General features: G+C 35.1%; 1 long non-coding RNA gene across 1 annotated transcript in view; it reads right to left on the reverse strand.

Annotated features, from left to right (window-relative positions):
- Positions 1 to 22217, reverse strand: part of LOC118971372 (uncharacterized) — a 376061-nt gene that overhangs the window by 300490 nt on the left and 53354 nt on the right. Inside the window, exon 3 of the long non-coding RNA XR_005059781.2 lies at positions 16166 to 16246. This is a non-coding gene — a long non-coding RNA (uncharacterized lncRNA). The remainder of the gene's footprint in view (positions 1 to 16165; positions 16247 to 22217) is intronic.

Below are 22217 nucleotides of genomic sequence, written 5' to 3' on the forward strand. Positions count from 1 at the left end.
CCTAAAGGCTGAGCCCAGAAAGAAATACAGCAAAACACATCTTACCTCTCAAAAATTCCTGTGCCCCAGATGTGGCCTAGAATGATTTGATCTTCTTAACAGAAGAGGCCATGTGACTCCTGAATAATTTAGCATTTTGGAAATGGACACATGATCGACACTGCTTAAAGGATTTGCACAGTGTAGGTCCCAAAGTCCTTGCTCAACCAGAAGAAGGGACTCAAAACCATCTGAGATAGAGTTATTCAGCAGTTTGCTGACCTAATTCACAGAAGCATTGAAAGAATAGTGTATGTACATTAAATTGGACTGAATTGTGTCCTTTCAAAAACTCCATGTTGAAGCTCTAACCACCAATGTGAACTATGTTTGGATATGGGGCTTGAATGGAAGAAATTCAAATTAAATGAGGCATGAGGTTATTAGTGTGGGCCCTGATCCTATAGGACTGAGGTCTGTGTAAAAGCAAGAAATACCCAGAGCTTGAGCTCTATCATGTGCACAAAGGAAAGGCCATGTGAGGATACAGTGGGAAGGTGGCTGTCCGCAAAGCAGAAAAAGAGCCCTTACAAGAAACCAGATTAGCTAGAAAACTTATCATGGAATTCTACCTTCTGAACTGTGAGAAAATGTATCTTGTTTAAGCCACTTAGTCATTAGCATTTTGTTACAGCAGTCTGAGCAGACTAGTACACAATTGTGTGTGTATATGTGTGTATAAAATGCATATGACAAAACTATTCTGTGGTATTTATTAGAAATATTCAACAGAATTGTCTAGGAAAGTAATTATTGTATTGCTATGCCAAGAACTTTTAATGTGAAGGATGTTCTAAGAATTTTTTTAAAAATTTCATCTACTATTAGATTGATAGAATAGTTACAAAAATAGTATAGGCAAGCATCTTACTATGCTGATGGACAGTGACTGTAATGGGGTATACGGTGGGGACTTGATAATAGGGGGAGTCTAGTAACCATAATGTTGCTCATGTAATTGTACATTAATAATACAAAAATAAAATAGCATACGCAGTTTCCATAACCCTTCACTTAACTTCCACCAGTTCCTTGTGACTTACATAACTAAGCTCAGTTATCACAATCAAAGATCTGTGAAAATTTAGCATGAACAATGCATATGAGTAAATGGTAACTCAGTTCTATTTGATATTAATAACAGTTGTATATTAATAAATGCTTCATTATAAAATACCTGTGCTTGATGACTGATTTATTTGTTTATTCAGAGGAGTCTTGTATATAATCCTGCTTTTGACTTCAATCAACAGACTCTGATATCAGAAACTAAGAATTATAAACTCTTAATAAGATCAAGCATCAGGAGTAAAATGAAAACTACTCAAATATAATGTTTTTAACAATTAGCAACTCAGGGAAGGTCACAACCATAAAAAAGACATAACTTAATGTATTTTTAGATGCATGTGAGTAAGGCTCGGTTCAAATCTCAGCTGTCTCTGCCTCACATTTCTAAGCATTGTCAGAGGGTCCTATAGTCACCCACAACAGTCTTAGTTTTATAGTTTATTTTAGTTGTCAAGTAATAGCACCAAGAGCTTCTGTAAAACTGTAACCTCTATATAATATCAGTTTGATAAAAGAACAAAATTGATCTACTCTAACTTCCATAGTTTCCTAACTTCTTAGTTAAACTTATTTATGAAGAAAACCAATATTACAGGAATGATAACTAACAGTGGAGCCCAACAATGTTCAGGAGAGAACACAATTTGAAATCCACTTGTTCATGTGGCAAAATTCTTATAATTACATATTTTATGCAAATTCAAATAATGAAAAGAACCAATCTGAAAAAACTGAGTAAAAGCATAAACTTATTGGCTAATATTTCATTATCCACATGTTGTCTATAATATTTAAATGAAGTCATGGCTTTATAAATGCAATTATATAGACAATTAAATATCATTGTTAAAATAGAAAAAATTTTTAATGTAGCTTAGTATTTTCTATTTTAGTTTTAAATTTATTTATATGGGAAAAGGATTGTGGAATATTAGTATGAGGTGCTTAAGATATTTTATTACTACTCAATACTGAATTTTATTATTAATAATTTAAAGAATTACTTAAATTAACTTAAATTCCTTCTTCAAATGTTATTCCTAGATTAATTCTCTGTATTTATATGCCATAGTCCTTTCTTTGTCAGAAGAAGTTAAATATGCTATTTTGCAGCTTTTAAAGGACTGTAGGTAATAACCATATTTGATATACTCACAGCTTTAAACAGGTGAAACAAATTATTAAAGAAAGTAAGTGAGTAAAGATGTAATATTTAGAATGAAAACTTCCAGTCCACAGAACTGTTATATCACCTTGTGGAAATGACATTTCCTTTTGAAGTGATAAAATAATAAACATGTGTTTTCACATTGAGTTTGTCTACAAATGTAAAACGGAATACATAGTGAATCAAACAGAATATTAAATGACCTGTTAATTGAGGCAAACATTTACAGCTCTTTGCTTAAATTATGTAAAAAAAAAAAAAACGTGACTTGCTTAAAGGCTGACACTCTGATCTATATTTTAAGGCCTCTTAAAGGTGAGAAAAATGTATAATGAAATTATGTCAGCTTTAGCTCTAGGATGAAAGCTAAAGAATCTTCTTTATTCTGTTCTATTAAACATTCATGAATCTGCATTTTTCATATGTACTTACAGGATTCTAGCTATTTTGCAATTGTCATGGATAATGCTGAGTAAAAGTACATTTACCACATTTCATAGGAAACATATTGCATAGTGAGAAGAAAAAACAACTAAGCCAGCCAACGTACATTTAAACCAAAAATCCATCTGAACTGTTCAAGTGCTCATGATCAATGTGAATCATTAAAGCTAAACTGAGTCTTCCAATTTCAGGTGTAAATATGGCCAAATCACTGACTAATATTGTCTTCCTTCAGCACATATTTTTCATCACTTCCAGAGTCACAGTCTAGGGCAATTACTGAAATTAGTAAATCCATAGAGCATTTGAAATAAAGTTTTTGAAGGTAGTCTAATGAAACATGTAGTTTACAATCAATACGAAACAGCAGGAGCAAAGTTATATAGTGATTCTCAATCATATATTGAAATGCAAATTGTACGGCTTGCTGTGTTATGCCTGCCATTAATCTGTACATTTCAAAACTGTAAAAATGATAGGAATTTTTTCCTGAAAAAAAAAAGAGCAACCTCAACACCCAAAAAGCAAATAACCCAATTAAAAAATGGGCAGAGGATCTGAACAGACAATTCTCCAAAGAAGAAATTCAGATGGCCAACAGGCACATGAAAAGATGCTCCACATCGCTAATTATCAGGGAAATGAAAATAAAAACCACAATGAGATATCACCTCACACCAGTTAGGATGGCCAGTATAGAAAAGACTAAGAACAACAAATGCTGGTGAGGCTTCGGAGAAAGGGGAACCCTCCTACACTGCTGGTGGGAATGTAAGCTAGTTCAACCATTGTGGAAAGCAGTATGGAGGTTTGTCAAAAAACTAAAAATAGAAATACCATTTGACCCAGGAATTCCACTCCTAGGAATTTACTCGAAGAATATAATTTCTCAGATTCAAAAAGACATATGCATCCCTATGTTTACTGCAGCACTATTTACAATAGCCAAGATATGGAAGCAACCTAAGTGTCCATCAGTAGATGAGTGATAAAGAAGAGGTGCTACATATACACAATGGAATACTATTCAGCCATAAGAAAGAAACAAATCCTACTGATGCTGGGGTTCTTGTTAGTGGAGCCGAAGAATGAAATCTGCAAAACACTCAAGGTAGGAGAGCAAGGCAGATGCTTTTATTTAGAGATAAAGTGAGAGGACAGAGCTCCTGGCTCAGGCCAGGAGGGGACAAGAGACCACCCGGGTGGTGTGCTGTCTAGGGGTTTTATAGGCAATTGAGAGACAAAGAGCTAGGAATGTATACCTAAGTAGTCCTAAAATGTTTATCTGAGATACTTAAGGGGAGAAATTTGAAAGAGCTTTTTAAAAATACAGGTACTGAATTGTATAGATAACTGAGAAGAATTGGCTAATGTTGAAGACTGAACTGGAATTTGATAAGTTTATTCTGACACTAATTATTGGAGTTATAAGAAATTTTCATTTTTATTTAGTAACTCGGGGTAGGTATGGCAAAGACAGGAAGATGGAATGAACTAGAATTAGATCTTTGCCAAACTTTTAAACAGGCGACAGTGAGACAAGGGAATTTGCAATTTCAGCAAGGGAAAAGTTTTGGTGATTTATTTTCAAGTTCATATTAAACATACAAAGAAAGTTAGATAGTGCAAGTCACTGATTTGACAGCAAGTTGAATATAACGAGTTGGAATCTGCAAATTTCAAAGTAAACCAGCTATGGTCAGTGACTTGCTGCAGCAGACTATGTACGACTTCTCCGAACTTGTATTTAGTGGGAGCATTTACCCATGTAAGTTTTCAAGAGGTGTGAGTCAGTGTTTGCTTTTTGTTTTCTAAGAACGGGTTATTATACAATTATGATATAGTCTTGACTATAAGTTCTAAGTTATGGGTATGGAAACTGGATGGCTGGCTGATATGAGTAGAGGTAAAGAAGTAAAGATGCTGAGTTATTAGTTCACACACATCACAACTTGAAATTCTTGATCATGATGGCAGGTCTTTAGGTAAAAGAGTGAGGTTTCAACATTTTCAATAAGTTAGTAGAATCCATCTAGTGGTAAATAAAGTACTGAAATTGGATAGGGAGTGATATTAGATAGATAAGAATATATACATCACAAATAACAGAGATTTACATAATATAAAAGAGATTAATGATGATAAACTAGTATTTTCAAGGGAGGATGACTAAATTTAACATCCTACTATGGTATGTGGGATGTGGGTGACTCAGTAGTCCTGAGAAGCCACAGATTAAATGATGTCTCAAAGGTAAGGAGGTTTCATTTGGACAACACAAGAACTGATGCTCACTAATAAGGCCAACTACGTATATGCACATTCATCTAGCTTTCCTGAGTTCACAGGTGAGTCGGTCCATGTGTTCATTTTCCTAAGGGTAAAATGGGAGGATGTGGGGCCAAAGAGAAGGCAAGTCTTGTGGTAATGAGAACACAGAAGGCCATGGATGGTCAAGGGAATCTTACATTTTAAGGAGTAAACAAGATCTCAATGCTATGAAGCATATATGTTGTCAAGTTTTTCGGAGGAGTTAATCCCAAAGCCCCATAGTAGATGTAGATCTCAGTATCTCCAACACCTTATTTAACTGTGCTTCTGAGGCAAAGTACAAGGAACCAAATGTTTGGCTCATGAACATTATTCATGCCTTGAAAAGAAAAAACAGCTGTCTCTCATAATTGCAAGAGATGCTGAAGTTTAGAAGTCGCTACCCGTGGCCTTAATTGAATCTATTCCCAAGGAAGTTGTGAATTTTGTTAGTTAAAAGAAGCTATGATAAAATGAATCATTTACAGCCTCTTATAATTTTCTCTAAGGAATGTGAACAAACTCCACTGGAAAAGTAAGGTAAGCAATTCAAAGAGATCGATCTCAAGAGTGAAAAAGTTTCCTAGAGGAACAAATCCCAAAAAAGTTATTTAAACAATTATTTTCAAATATATATGTATATACATATCGTTATATACTTCTTCTAATGATAAGCCTTGAATATTATTTGATAGCAATTAAAGAAATATGCAATGTTGTCATTGGTCAAATCTATGATTTGTATAATGAAAATTTCTTTATTCTATGATTTTGCAGGTAGTCTTAGAAATACTAAAGAATTTCCACAGGAAAAGACTAGAGATGTGATCTAATTATTCCAAATTTCACTTTGAAAATCCAATTACTTGTGATTTACATACCTAAAAGTTATAGAAGTATATTTTTTTGTCATGAAACTAAATAGATTCTAATCAGCTAGTCTTGCTGATGGATAGAAACTTAAGAGATCATGTAGTGCTTCCTTCTAATTGTTAGAAAAAAAGAGACCAAGGTAGATTACACACATGTCCCCAAAGAACAACCTGAAGTCCAAACTCAATTCTCCTGAAAAGAAATTTAGTGTTCCTTTTAATATTATGTTGCTTATTGTAAGAGCAAAATCTGTATGTTCTAGCTAATAATGAACCATTATCTACCAGGTTGATGTCCCACCACCTAACTGAACTAAAATAAAACAGAGGTAAAGAAGTGGGTATCTGAGAAGCAATACAAAGCCACCTAACTTTGGTTGATCTTCCTGAGTGATGAGGTGATGACGCTCTTCTCTAGTGAGATTTTGACTGGAAATACTAGGATAAGTGTTGACAGTAAATAGTAAGAAAATTGCAATTGAGGCCAATTGCAGAAAAAATAAATAGAAGGAAGGATAAATTACAGCAGTGATCTAGTACACATACAGGAAATCAGTATAAGCTAATAATTAATAATAATAAAAACATTCCGAGAGTCTTAGGAAATAAGAGTCCTAGCAACTACTCAACAACAAGGACAGATTATACTCTTGGGTTGTTGGCACTGAAGTGGTAATAGGGAATTTCTTCCCAAACAGTAACCAGTCCAATTGTGTCTTCAAAATGGAAAATGTGGAACCAGAAATTTTATCAGGAAAAAAAATAACAGGGTCATATCTATTTTACATAAATAAGTAGGCCACATTGGTTTGAAGTTTCTGGCTCAGAAATTTCATTGCCAAGGTAAATAAGAAGATGGCAGTAGGGGACAACGACTTGGGGTTGAGGAGCTCTTACAAAACCATTCATTTCAATCTAAATTATTTCGGTCAGACTAACGTCACATAGGATACCAGCGCAAGACCTCAGGCATGGAATACACAGCCATCCGGGCCACAGCGTGAAAACATAGGCTATTTCTGGTAAAACCTCAAGCATCTGTCAAGCCAAAGTGAAACTAGCGTTCTGAATCTGTCTCATGTTAAAACAAACCTTGAATGAAATGAGACCAGCGGGTAAAGATAACTGTGAAATGAGGAAAACCATGAAAATGTATATTAAAGAATATTTACTGGTGCGTAATACTTTTAAAGGCTTTTATTTGTAATTTAAATATACAGGAACTTGTTTCTAATAGTCTTGTCAAATTAACATTTTTTATTGAGGTATAATTTTGTGGTATACAGAAGAGTGGCCACTCCAAGTGTCCACATGATAATCCCAGAGCCTGTGAATATGTTACCTTACGTGACAAGGGAGAACTAAGGTTGCAGATGGAATTAAGTCTGCTTATCAACTGGCTTTAACATAGGGAGATTATCCAGTTGGAATTTAATTACAAGGACCTTAAATGCAAAAGAGGCAGAAGACTCAGTGTGAGAGATGAGATGTGAGAAAGGCCATCGCTGCCTGTGAAGACGCAGGAGGGCCAAGAGTAGGCGACCTCTGGAGGGTGGAAAGGCCTAGAAAAAGGCATGTTCACTTAGAGCCTTCTGAAAGGAACACAGCCTCGCTGGCATCTTGATTTCAACCTGGTGAGGCCTATCTGAAATTCCGACCCTCAAAACAAAAGACAAGACACTTGTGTTATTTTAAGCATCAACTTTGTGGTGATTTGTTACAGTAGCGGTAAGAAAGTGATACAACTTTATACAGTGAAAAGTCTACTTCTTCTAATTACTGAGTGAGAAGTGCCTCCACAGTTGTGGATTTGTCTAATCCTCCCTTTTGCTCTGTAAGGGTTTTCTTGTGTCTTTTGAAACTCGATAATTATAGATATATTAAATGAGGCTTATTACTGCTTTCTGGTGAACTGCCTCTGTTATCATTATGGAACATCACTCTTTATATGTCATCATACTCTTGGCTTGAGGTCTACTTTTCTGATGTTGGCAGAGCCACACCAGCTTCCTTAAGCTATTTGTGTGATATGCCTAGTTTTTCATCCTTTTACTTTCAACCTATGTTTCTGTGGACAGCATAAATTCCGCTCTTGCTTTCTTATTCAGTCTAACAATCTGGGTCTTTTCATTTGAGAGTTTATTCCTTTTACATTTAATATAATTACTGATATGTTTTTAAGTCTACTTCTTATTTTTTCTATTACCCAAGGTGTCTTATGCAGCTTTCTTGCTATTTTCCTATTTATTCATCTAATAAATAAAATAGAAAAATACAAATGTTTTATTTCCTCTATTGGCTAGTAAGTCTCATCTCTTTCCGTACAGGCATCCCTAACTCAGTAAAGCATATGTAGCATTAATACTATGCCATTGTATTCCTTTCACAGTGACACTTTCCAATTCTTACTCCCCACAGCTGACTTCATATATGAAAATTCGCACTTTCCACTTTTTTCTTCCCATTTCACAATTCCAACTTCCCTTTTCCTACCCTCAACTTGTCCTTTCCTATTTCCTACAAATGTAATAAACAGTTTAACTCAACCACCCTAATTATTTGTTATTAACAGATCTTTTCTATATACATCAGAGAACTTTTTTCATTCCAGCTATTTTATAATTTCTGAATTACTTAATAGTTTCCTTTTTTCTGCTCAAATTATTTATATCTTTACTTATGAAGATGATATCTCTTTGCTTTCAAATATATTTATAATAGCTGTTTTAAAGACTTAAGGTGCTAAATTCAATTTCCTGAGTCTCTGAGATCAATTTATATTGCCTGCTTTCTCTTCTTGACTTTGGATAACATTTTAGTGTTTGTTTGCATGTGTAGCAATTTTTAAAAATTAAATGCTAATGTGCTGGTGATGCATTTTAAAGATTCGGCATTTTATTATCTTACAGTGAAAATGGTTGTTTGTTCTAGTAGGTAGTTCAGTTATTGCCTAACCACCTTGAACTCATGTAGACTTGGTTTAATGCTTAATTAGGGCAGATATGTAGGAAGTTCAATGTATTTCCTAAGGTCATCTAGCTTGGTGGGTCTCAACTTAAACACTGTTGCCTCACTGATCTTATTGAAGCTTGGTTTTAAGCTTAAGACTGTATCTAGAGTCATCCTGTCTTTAGAGTAGCCATCATTCAAAGTATGCTATTTCTGGTATCTTATGTGAATGACCTGGGCATTAAAATTTTTTCTCTACTCTGGCTGGGCCACAGTGAAATGATTTCTAGCAATGCTAGTTTTGTTTTTCAGTTCACAACCTCACAGCAGTTGCCATTTTATAAATAACATATTGTCTTGCCTAGGAACTTACAAAAGCCTAACTTTCAACCACAAACTCGTTGGGAACCCTACACAGGCTTCTTGTGTCTCTTCTACTTTCCAAATGCTCTAATTCCCAGATTTCAAATTGCTTCAGCAGCCTCAAATTCTCACCTCAGTTTCTTTAGCTTAAAGGAATGACAATACTCTGCTTTGGGAAACTGTTCACAGGCTAAGTGACTGTAGGGTTCATCTGGTGTGTTTACCTTCTATCAGGGATTGTCATTTTATGATGCCTGTTCAAGGACTAAAAACTTCGCCACATTTTTGCTCTTTTTTAATAGCTGCTGCAGGTAGGAAGGCTATTGTAATAATTATTCTCTCATGTCTAAAAGAAAATGTCCTTTCTTCCTTTTGGTCCACCTTTGTTCAATTCATTATTAAGAATTGATGCTTAAATCTTAGACAATTTTTGTGAATTTTGTCTCTTCATTCCTGTTATTTCTGTCAATTTTTTTTCATGGTTTTAAAGTTCTATTAAGTCCATTTACTTTTAGGATTGTTGAAAGTATTTTTGAAAATTTGACACTTTTATAACTGAAGTGTCTCTCCTTATCTCCACTGATACCATTTGTCTTTAAGTATATTTTTTCTGCTAGGACTATGGCCACATTGTCTTTCTTATAACTAGTGTTTCATTATGTATTTTTCTTATACTTTTACTTTTAAATTATCAGTATCTTTACATTTAAAATACAACCATTGAAGATCATGGATTTAGATCTGATGTATTTTAATCTATTCTGGCAGTCTCTCCCTCTGAATTTTGAGTACTTAGTGAATTTACATTTAAAGCAATTGCATGATTAGATTTATATGAAGCACTGATATTTGTTTCCTTTGTTGTTTCGTTTTTCTCCTCTGCTACTACTTGTGGATTACTTAATTTTTTATTATTGTTACATTTTATCTCTTCCATTGTCAAATATTTATATGGCTTTATTTCACTTTTTTAGTGGCTGCTTTTCAAGTTAAAAATCAGGAGGTAACAAGAAAAAGAGGAATTGTTTAGAAGACAGAAAAAGAAGAAAGATAAAAAAGGAAGAAAAGATAGTTTTTTACCTAGATCACATTTATTTAAAAATTTCATCTAAATTTTTTCAGAAATAATTATACCCTAATACATACCCCAAACTGGGTTACTTTTCATAATTAATGATTGTAATTAAAACAATTATTCAGTACCATTGAGGAATTGAGCATAAAAGGAAGCCATCAAGTTTGTGTTTGAATCATAGAGTTTACAATTAAACAGCCATGTAATCTTGGACAAGTTTCTCAGCTTCATTTATTACAGGCATCCTTACCTATAAAATGAGTATTATGGTATATACTTCGTCTTCATTCCTCCTGTACTGCTCATTTTGGAATAAAATTTTTTAAATCAATTAATTTTAGTATTCATTTTTATCTTTTCATTTCTTGTAACTCTATCCGGTTATCCCCCACAGTGGCTTCTCTAGGAATTACTATATATTAATTATCACAGTCTAATTTGAATTATGCCAGTTTATCTTTCATGTCTCATTTCGTTTATCATGAGAAACTTAAAACAGTACACTTCACATCCATCCTTTCTTCTGTCATTATGATATATTTTCACATTTATTATAAACCTGAAAAGACATTTTTATTTTCTTTTCACTGAATAAACCAATTTGTTTTAAGAAAATAAAAATAGATAACACTTATTGATATATATTATTTTTTGCCACTTTGCGGATATTCCTGTAGAGCTGAATGTTTATCTAGAGTCACTTGCTTTCAGTCTGAAGAATTTCCTTTAGTATACATTATGCAGGTCTGCTGACAGCTTAGTTTTTCTGATATTTAATATTTGCAAATAATTTAGCAAATATAAGTGAAAATATGTTTATAGTACAAACATGATTCTTGCCTTTATTAATGTTTACAAATAGACTGCAAAATTGGACAGTATAGGGCATTTCTAATTTGTTCAGGAGTTCGGCCAATCTGACATATTGAACACATACGTATTTATGAAATCAGTCATTTCATTGGGGCTATAGGAATTAGCATTCTATAGATTATTCCTAGTTACCTGTTACATGTGACAAGATGAAAATGGACACAAGTTGTTCCTATTGATTTACTGCCCAATAAATACTGTTCATTACTTATTGATTATATACTTCCATAATTATTTCCCTTGTCTCCTCGTTGTGGTTTTAGTGTCAGCTGTAGAACACAAACAATTTACACATAAAAATTGAAAGTCTGTTGTACAGACAACATGTATTGTCAAATAAAGTATCTCCTGGCTTGCTTATTTGCATGTGACAAAAAGATGTACTATTCTGATTACCAGCATGGACTCTACTGAACATATTGAGCAAATCTCATTAAACAGGCAGTAGGGGCTGTTTGGATTCATTATAGATTTTAGATTGTCTCATTCCAGAAACTTAATTCCAAGAGCCAAGACAGGCATCTTAGAGGAAAAATACTCAGGGTCTAGAGTTCCAGATGGGAAAGAGGCCAGGGGCTCGCCAGACAATCACCCATACTTTTTCACTCATATTGGTGTCCTTAATTGCTACTGGTAGAACTTACCACTGCTACATGTTTTACTGAGAGAAAAAAAAAAGATAATTAAAAATAAAAAAAAGAGATGATTACTTAAATGTCATCCCTTAAGGACAGGGGCTACATCTTTCTCTTATGCAACTAGGCTATTAACAAGGAAGCCTCGAGAACAGTCACTAAGCCAGTTTTCCCCTAATATGTTCCCAGAAGGAAGACGTTTAAAAAAAAACCCTCACTTGGGTGTGAATAGCCTTTCATCAAAAGCACGGAGTGATTCTGTGTGTTCTGTCTATAAGGACCACCAGGCATCAAGTCCTAAAGTAAGAGAAATACAACCTTCCCAACAAGGGGTTCAGTTATACTCTCCTCGGTTTTCCTTCAGCATAACTAGCATACATGAAGATAATTTGGAAATCTTAAAATACCCCATGGGTGACGTTAGAAGTAAAGACTTCCTTTACCTGGACTTCTGTGGGCACTGACAATGTGGACATCCTCATTCCTGCTCTCGGCATGTCACTGGGATTAAAAGGCGCATGTCCAACTCCACCCCCCCCACACTTAACAAGCTGTGTAACCTTTCATGTTTCTGAATCATAATTTTCTCAGGTATAAAACCAGAGTAATACGATGCCTCTAAATCTATGGCTGTAAGGGGAAAAAATGGTATAAGCTATTTATATGAACCTGGCAAAGGTCTGGTATATTTTAGATTTGATAAATCCCTTTCCCCTATCCTTTCATTGTTTGATGGAGATGTTCTCATTAATTTCATAAATATTGCTCTTCACAGCTAATACTTAGCTGTAGTAATCTTGTCAACAAATAGATTTTTTTGGTCCTAGAATAAACAACAGATTGCTTAGGAATTAGGGAATGGAGGCCATGAATGTGGGAACTAATTGAAAATGAAGTTTGAAATAGAGGGCATTTAGTTAAATGTAGTCTTTACCCTGATTTGCCAAGAAAAGTTTAACAGTATCATGTACTAAACTGCACTGTGACGTGTTACCCTGGTTTAATACTAATTCCTATCCCTTGCGATGTCCTAGGCACTTGTTACAAAGGTTATGATTGTGAACCAAACAAAACAGACCTGTACTTTGATTGTTAAGAGTCTAGTAGTAAATCTAAGTGGCTGCAAAAATTTATAGTGTTCTAAAATAGTTTTTTTGCTTAAAGGTCTATTTTTCTCTGCAGTCTGTACATTGCACTGAGATGTAAGTGCAAAGTATTTAAAAAATTGCATGGAAGGTAAATTGTCAACTATGTTTCTTTCTTCCCTTTCCTTTCATTGGAAACTCTGACTCATTTTACCAACTAGCAAATGGTAATTGGCTTTAAAATTTTTATTTTTTTGAGAATAATATTACCCGGTGAGAGCTTTTTGATACCTTTGTGCCCAGAAGATATTTTAACTTGTTCACGACCTAAACTAGATTTTCAAAACCTTCCTTTTCAAAACCTAAGTTTTCAAAATAGTTAAACCACAACTCTATTTCATTGTACTATATTCTATCAGAAAAGCATACTCCTAAGTGCTCTTACAAATGAGTAACCACAATAACAAGAGATTATACTAAGTGTTGCCCATATTAGTGGCCTGAATTTTTATTATATTTTTAATTTATTTTAAGGCAAAATAAAAAGTTTGTTGCTTTAGCAATTAAGGAAATTAGTTTCCACTCTTTGATGCTTATATTTCTCCAATACAGTACATTATTTTTGCTGATACTTTCCCTCAAAAATTATACATAATATATAGCCTTTGTGTATATCATAATGGTAGTAAGTGTATTTTCTATTTAAAGATATATTATTTAATAGGCCTTTATTGTGATTTTAGACCAAACCCAATGGGAAAAGAATGAAAATTGTATCCAGGATTGCTGATTTTGATATAGGGCATAAGGAATTGGATGAAATAATAATGTCAGAATGTAGCTAATACAGTTATAGGTTAAAAGAATGCAAGTCGATGAAAGAAAGTTTAGGTCTCGTATACCTATATTTTATTGATCTTTGCACACTGGTTTCCAGGGAAAAGGTTGCACATGGGGGAAAAAAGATGAGTAGCTTCTGCTATCTTACAGCCAATGAGAGAACTGTATCCATTAGACATTTACATAAGTGAATATTTGTTTATTATTCCCAAATATGGAGAAGTTTCTATCAGGATATCAGTAAGAATGTTTCAGAAAACCTAAATGGTTGTACTTTTAAGTATTTACACTGAATGAAAAAAAAAGGAAGCTAATAGAATGAACAGGTAAAATACACTAATGGAAAACACCAAAAAGAGAGGGAAGGAAGGAAGCCAATACTTGCAATAGGTAAATGGATGAAATAGTTTTTTCCAAATTTCTATTGTGAAAGGATCGCCACACTGTCTTCACAGCAGCTCAAACACTGCACTTCATTCTCACATTATTTTTACCATCACTGTAACCAAAGACATGTGCAGCTTTACAGGCACATGAGGAACAAGGCAGGAAACACACCACCCTTTCCAGGAATGTGTACTGGCAACGGGGAAGCATGACATTTTCACTTCTCTGGCTCTTGGGCATTAAAATGTATCTTCAAGTGATTTAGATTCCTTTTGAAACATCACATAGAATGTAATTCCAATGACAAATGGATTTCAGTGCATCTCTTATATTAACTTTCTCAGGTAAGATTTAGAGAGATTTACTGTGTCCCTACCATGAGAACAGGCGAGGTCCCCAGTTGGCCTAGTGAAGCCCCTGAGCGCATCGTGTGGATCTCCACATCACCCTGGGCAGACTGTCCAGAGTAGACGGGCAGCCAGGGAAAGGCGGAGGGGGACTTTGGCCTGTGCTGACATTCAGCTAGATGGTTGCTTATATTCTACAAATTCCACATAGTCTGTTCTAGTGGGATGTGGAGTGAGAATATAGGTAACAGACTGGCCAAACCTGCTAGTGCGAAGATGGAGGAGAAGTTGACCCAAACTTGACCCCAAGATCCATTAACACAGTAAAAATCACCCCCTCCATCATTAGCATAGTAAAAATCACACCTCCCCATGTCAAGATAGTTCCCAGGAGAACCGAATATGGTCAAACACTGCCCCACCCGCCATGAGGGCGGAGCAGGCCCAAACTCCAGGGCGCTCTGCCTGTCCCCTTCGAAGCCTCACCTCGCTTACTGAATGTTCATCTCACTGAGTATAAGAAAGGCTCCCTATTGTTTCCTGCATGAACCCCCTCTGGGTCTGTCTGCACCCCAACTCTCACAGCAGTACTCTCTCCTTTCTTTCAACTCTAAATCTCCAAATAAACTCTTAGTGCTCAATGGCTTTTCTGTACCCATTCTTGAATTCTTTCTCACAAGACCAAGGACCCATTTAGAGTAACAAAACCAATGGAAGATTTCTTTATTTCCGAGGTCCTAGGTGTTTATTATAGTCAATTAAGAAATAACCATCATGAGGGGATGGATAATAGTCCCTCCAAAAAAATACCTGGGATTCTAATGGACACATAGGCTACAAAAGAATGTTCAAGAAAAACTCTGTGGGATTTAATGGACGTGTAGATGGAGGGGAGGCAAAACGTTTCCTCTATTTAAGGTTTTCAGCTCGACTCTAACAGAAAAGACAGATCAACAGGAGGAAAAGCAGTTTCTGAATGTGCACAGCTCGCATCCCCCAGGAGAAATCTCAACAAAAAAGGAATGCAAGTGGCAGCCTATCAATGCAGCTTACACAGCATCTTCAACTAAGAGTAAGTTTCTAGAGAAATGACAGGACAAGAGAAGGCAGTTCTAGGCAAACTGACTGGCGAACTGTGGGACAGTAAGAGACGGTGGAAACTAGTGGAGCAAGGTTAGTCTGCACACCGCCCGGTACCATCTCTTCCCTGATAAGAGTCTGTCTCCAATAAAAGCCTTATCCTGGGGAGCTTGTTCTGTGTTTGCTGCTCTTAATTACTTTGGTTTAAAATAATTTTTATGTCAAAGAGATATTTTGGGGTGACATATTCTGGCTTCCTTCCGAGGCTGCCAGACAATCTTTAAGGAAAGTATAGATAAATCAGCTAAGTTACATGTAAAAACCTTTATGACAGACACCCATGCATAACCCATTATTTTCACTTAAAATCTTAAGAATTAAAATATCCAAGTCACTCCTTAGGTAATTGTATTTGTGAAGGACTGTGTGTCTTGCATATAAATTCCTTGAAAAAAGAGTTTAAAATAATAACATTTACCAACCCTGCATTAAAATTATCCCAAGGAAACAAAGCTTAAGACCTAACTTTGACTCTTTCTGAAGTATAACTGCATTGGAATTATATTTTTAACTTTAGGACTATAGCTCATTAAACGTTCATTTTTATAAAGAAAAAAGATGACATACCTTAGTCACACAAGCAGTTAATGAGAGGTAGACATGATGCTTCAGCTTTGATGCGGAGCCCACATGAGATGGAGGGAGACGCTGAGAATCAAAGAGACAAGAACAAGGGTGAGGCCTGAATCCTGGGGATACACATTTACTAGTGCTTTCAATTATTTAAATCTAATTATATCATTTATTTTCATACACAGAACACTTGCATAACTATTTTTAGAACATTTTCTTACAATCTAAATTGAGTTTTTGCATGTTGATATTGATAAGAAGGTCAAGATTACTATAATGCAAACTAGGCTATTTCTATTTATAACTTTATATTAATTGAAGACCCAAAAATTACTCCTGACTTTGTATATACACATATAACTTTAAATTCAATATGTTATATTTTATTTTATATGGTAGATTTTTTCCTATAAGAATTTTTCCTTTTAAAATAACAATAAAGTAAAATCTTTAACATAGACTATATAATTAAATATTTTGGTTGAAATTTATTTTTTTTTAAATTAAAGAATGGGAAAGTCAGTTTAGATTTTTTTCTCACCTGAAAAATCACATATGTGGCTTCTTATTGACAGTAGGAGCTCCCAAACATGATTAATAATCTGAATTTAAACATTGCTTTGAATGTTATGATATCTATTATTGCTGGTGGTGGGAGTGGGCTGAATTCAGTTTCCTAAGTTCTTGTCCCGCCACAACAAAGAACTAAAGGGCGGAGACACAGTAGTGAAGCAGAGATATGTTCTGAGAACTGAGATTATGTTCTGAGAACTTCCCAAAGGCAAAGAAAAGATACTTTCAGGCTGGCTGCTGAGAAGCACGATCATACAGCTGCAGTCCTGTCCAGATCATCCAGGCGACAGGAACTCTCAAACCCCAATAAGAGCTCTCAGCAGCCCCTCCCTGCTTATCTGAAGTAGGACAGAGAGAGTGACACACTCAAAGGAAGGTGAACATGGGAAACTCAGAGAGGAGAGACGCTTAAGGGTACAGGGTCTGGGGTTTTATAGGGCTTTTTTGGGTAAGGGTCAGCATAGGACATAATGTATACAGGTGATTTATAATTTTTAGAGTTATAAGAATCGGGATATTTAGGTGGCTGTGTTGGTTTGGGACTTCAGCATTCTCTGTCCACATAGGTTTATTTACACTTCCACGGTCTGTCTTCTGCCCTGGTTACTAAGTTACTTGATTAGGGGCTGGAGGAAGAGGATAAAAACAGCATATAGGTCAAGTTAAAGAATTAACTGGGCCTTTTAGCAGGTTAAAATAAATCTAAAGATGGCATCATCTAATTGATACAATGAAGACAGAGGCTGCATTCAGATACTTTTATCTGGGGAATAGGTGGACATTCTAAATTACTCCAGGCCTTTGGAACCTCAACTAATGAACTCACTAACTCTGTGAGTCCTTTCTGGCTCTCTGGTTTTATCTGATGAACACTTTGAGTCCTATTGGTGGACTTTCCTGGCCTGTTCTTCCTCCACCTGCTCATATCTATTTTTCTGCATAACATCATCAGTTACAGAAATTGTTTAAGATTTAATGACTTTAAAGTGAAAGTCATCCTATAATTTTGAGTTTTTCTGAAGGAAGTTAGAATACAATTATATATAAATGAGTTTATATCTAAATCTGTGCAAAATATTTCTAACTATAAACATTAAATAAAATTTTGCTATGGAATGAAGCATTGCTACTTCTAAAATGATACATTTCACATGATTTAAACTGCTGCAAAACATTTATATTTATTAAGACTGAGTCATATGCTATTCTATGTATCATTTCACAATGCCTTAACAAAAGAGTGTCAATAGGAAAGAGTAAGAAAATATCTCTGCTATTGACCATGGACAAATTTTAATCAAAAAGAAAAAAATCTATGTTCAGACAAACCTTGAGAAATAGCTTTTAACACAATGATAGCTTTGATCAGTAAACAAATTTCCTTCTTTGGTGGATACAGCCTTAAGACAACATTTTCACTGACAGAAAAAAAAAGGAATAAGCAAATTAGCAAAAAATAGAAATCCACCAAGAGTTGTTTATAAAGCAAATTCACTTAGAGAAAATATACCATTTCCATATTATTTTAGCATCATTTCTTGTGTATTATAACCTGCATGTTATAATTCTATACAAACCTGTATTTAGAGTGAATTAGCCTTTAAGTGAGTTACTGACTTGCCCTGAGCTACTACTCATGTAGTGCCATTAAATTAATGTTGTTACAAAGGAAAAAAAATCACAGGGCTATTATATAAACATTTTTTTGGCTCTGATTCAAACAGAAAACACAATTTTCCTGGAGGAAGAAATTAAGGTTTCCCACTTTCTCCTTAGATTGCATGAGCACACACATGAGTACACATGTGCATACACATACACAAAGCCTGACTAAAAGAAATGCTAACTGGACCAAAAAGAATGCATTCTAGTCTTTAAAAAAAAGTCACACAATAACAGGTCTGTGTCTGGGTTGAATCTCAGTGATGGGGTGATGTGTGAAGAGGGATACTTTACCCTGGGAATCCCCAAAAGCATATGTCACGCACCACCAATGGGCTCAACAACCACTGTGATACAGTAGGACAAAGCATTGCAGTACCACCCAGCTAACATTTTGCAGAGTATTTGAGGGAAATATAATCTTTCAAAACTATCGACTGAAAGACATAAGGTATTTAAGGACTGTCCTTTGAACTAGTACAATTACAACAGCAAGAACTATTTGAAAAGTAAGAACTCTAAAGCCAAAACCAGATCTACACAGGATACCTGAGATAAAAGCAATATGGACTCACAAACAATACTGGACTAGGATGAATCCATTATCTAGTTGTGGTCCAGAATTACAGAATAAGAGAAGAGTGTCAGTCTCTTTAGAAACCAGGTTCATGTTACACTTGAAATAAAACTAAAACAATTTGATATTCCAAATCAAAAAATGTGACACAAAGGTCAAGGAGAGACCAAAGAAAGAGGCAGACCGCTCCAGAGCAGCAGGTGGGAGGCCTACGCAATGAACTTATGTATGAGGCCTGCTGGGCAGCTACAAGACAGTTCTTCACACCCACCTATTAGAATCTTAAAAGTGTAGATAGCAGCCTTCACTGGATTTAATCCCATATCCGTACAGATGGTCTCCACAACAACTTACTCTCTCAAGGCTGTGTCCTTGAACCAGCTCCTAGTGTGGGTGTTGGGTGGAACATCCATTCCAAAAAATCTCTGGTTACCTGGATCTGGCTCATGGGTCAATCCGTGAAAATCCCCTCAATCACCTCCTTCAAAAGAGAAGAGCCTAAATCCCCTGGTCTGTCCTGAATGTATTTGTGGCTTAGGGTGATAATAGAAATAAGAGGTCCACATACCATATATCTAAAACTCCAAAATTATAAACCTAGCAATAAAGCCAAGCAATTTAGTCTCCAAGTTTGACAAATACATCTTCATAATTTCTTGGAAGGTAAGATTCAAATGCAACATGCACATACTCCTGAGTTCTGAATAGGAATGTGGTGGAGAACAGCCTGCTCCTGACCCCTGACTGATCTCCCCCTCTCCCCCTGTGGCAGGTCCAACATCATACCAGAAGGGGGCATTTGCACATGCGTACGGACTAAACAGCTTGACAAGCTCTGTCCATAGCGTCTCATGAGAAATACCTCAGCCACCTCTCTCCTTCCACCCTGGCTTAGGGTTGAACAAACTGGCAGCATCGCCTACCCTCCAGGGCACCTACTGCAAGAGAGGCTCATGAAAGCCCTCGAACCATTTAGATTAGAGGTTTCAGATTCTAGGTTTCGGAGAGCGATGTGGAAGGCATCCAGGCGGCTGCATTGCCAGAGGCTTACGGATTCATTTTCCTGTGGAGATCATGGACCCAAGAGGCTACATTTTCTCAAATCATTTGGTCTTAATTTTCTTAAATTTTTCCCTAAAATGACCAAAAATTGACATTTTAAAACTTGCCAAACATATACCATTTTGCAAATATAATATATTCTTGCACTTTTTCCACATTTGAGGAAATCCATAGTTGGCAACCATTTCCCCTAGTGACTAAAGTGAAACTACTTAATAGGTAAAGATAAACTATTAGGGAAACTACTGTAAAGCAGAAAAAATTACATTTCATGAGAAATGCTGATGTGTATACACTGATAACAGATTTTCACATTGATCAAGCTACTAAGAATTAGGACACCATTTGTATAAGGGGAAGTATCTAGACTCAAATAAAAATGGTTATCAGTACCATAAAATGCTTGATTATTGATAACTCTGTTTGCCACTATTGGCAAACTGCCTCCAGGGCGGATCAGAAAGCACACCAGCTAAGGATCTGCACCATGTCTCTATTCCAAAATGTGTCTTCCGCTTTTGAGTGCATTAATACTAGTACGTCATGAACACACAGAGATTAGTGGTTCTTTGAACACCAGCTACAGACAGAGGAGGCACCACAGACAGGCTTCTCCTAACATTCACTAAATGAAGAACTCGTTTTAGAGGTTGAAAAAAATGAACAAACTTAGACTATGAGGATAGTATCTGTCATGATCTCAGAATTGCTGTGGAGATGGTACCTGGCCGTGGGGTATGAAGAGACTGGAGATATGATATGAACTTAAGGAATTAAAATGTCAGTAAAATAGAAAATGAAAAGATGAGTAAAAACCAATTTGAAACCTATAAAATTGCAACACCATTATTTACATATGTGAGTAGATTTATTATCCTGTAAATCCATTACTAATAAATTGGGTAAAAAAGAAGAACTGAGATCAATATTTAAAGAGAAACTGCCAATATGAAAATCACTGGAGAGAGAGGGGGGGGGCAAAGTAACTTTTGGAACAAGGCTTAACCTGCTGTCACTTTATGTAGACTGGTTTTTTTTTTTCTGAAATGTATTATTCTAAAGTTTAGAATTCAGTAAAAACAGAGAATCATTTATTAATTCTTTTTATTAAAAATGTATTATATGTCAGTCATTGTAGGTATCAAAAGACCTGTGTTCTAACAAAGAAAAGGAGTAATATAAAATACATCAGGAGACTTTATGTATTTTTGTGTTTAGCTTTACTGGAGAAGTAATACTTAAACTATGCCCTGAAAGAAGAATAAGATTTAGCTAGAAAACCAAGTGGAAAGAGAAGTGTTCTAGTAAGTGGACAGTGTGTTCAAAGGCCAGAGGCAGGAAAGATACAAAAACTTGTGAGGTACTGCAAAATAGCCTTTTATGGTTGGAGAGAGTGACTGACATGGGCCTAGAGAAACTTAAAATGACTATCCTTTGGAAGGCCTTGCAGACCATGAAAGTTGATTATTTTATTCTATGAAGGATGGAAATGGTTGAAAGATTTTAAATAGGTAAGTGAAATAAAGTTTGACATAATACATATCAATGTTTATCAATATATCATTTAGTTGAATATATATATATATATGAGGTCAAGAAAATCCTATGTATTTGTCTCTGAAAGGAAGAGAACGAATAGTTAAAATAGATCTTATTTAAGGAAGAATAGAAATAAATTAGTTACTATAAATAATTATGCCCCAGGAAAATAGATTATAGGTCCCTCCATATTAAGAATTTTCATCCCCTCAAATGAGATTTGTTTTATGTATGGCTGCCAAGAATTATAAAATACATATTTTTCTTATTGATCATATCAACTTTACTGATTTTCTCCCTTAAAAATTTCCTCTGAACTTTGTTTCAGAGTATATATTTCATGCATCTGCAGTATTGGAAAAGATTTGAGAGCCTTACTTTATGTTGCTTGTATTACAAAAATCCTATGTGCTATGCATATATATCTATATGTACACAGCTATATATGTATTTAATATTAAAATAATCTAATGTAAATGCTGTTTTTAATATAAGTGCAATTTCAACAGATATTTCTCTGAGTACTTGAATAGAACTGGGCTATGTTTGGGACATGAACCACTTATATTGTTGCTTTGGGACAACATCAGCTTGAGGTGGTTTTATATTTAAATCATTAAACATCCTGCTGTC

This window comes from Manis javanica, chromosome 16 (genome assembly GCF_040802235.1).
Source record: "Manis javanica isolate MJ-LG chromosome 16, MJ_LKY, whole genome shotgun sequence".
In the NCBI taxonomy this organism is placed as follows: domain Eukaryota; kingdom Metazoa; phylum Chordata; class Mammalia; order Pholidota; family Manidae; genus Manis; species Manis javanica.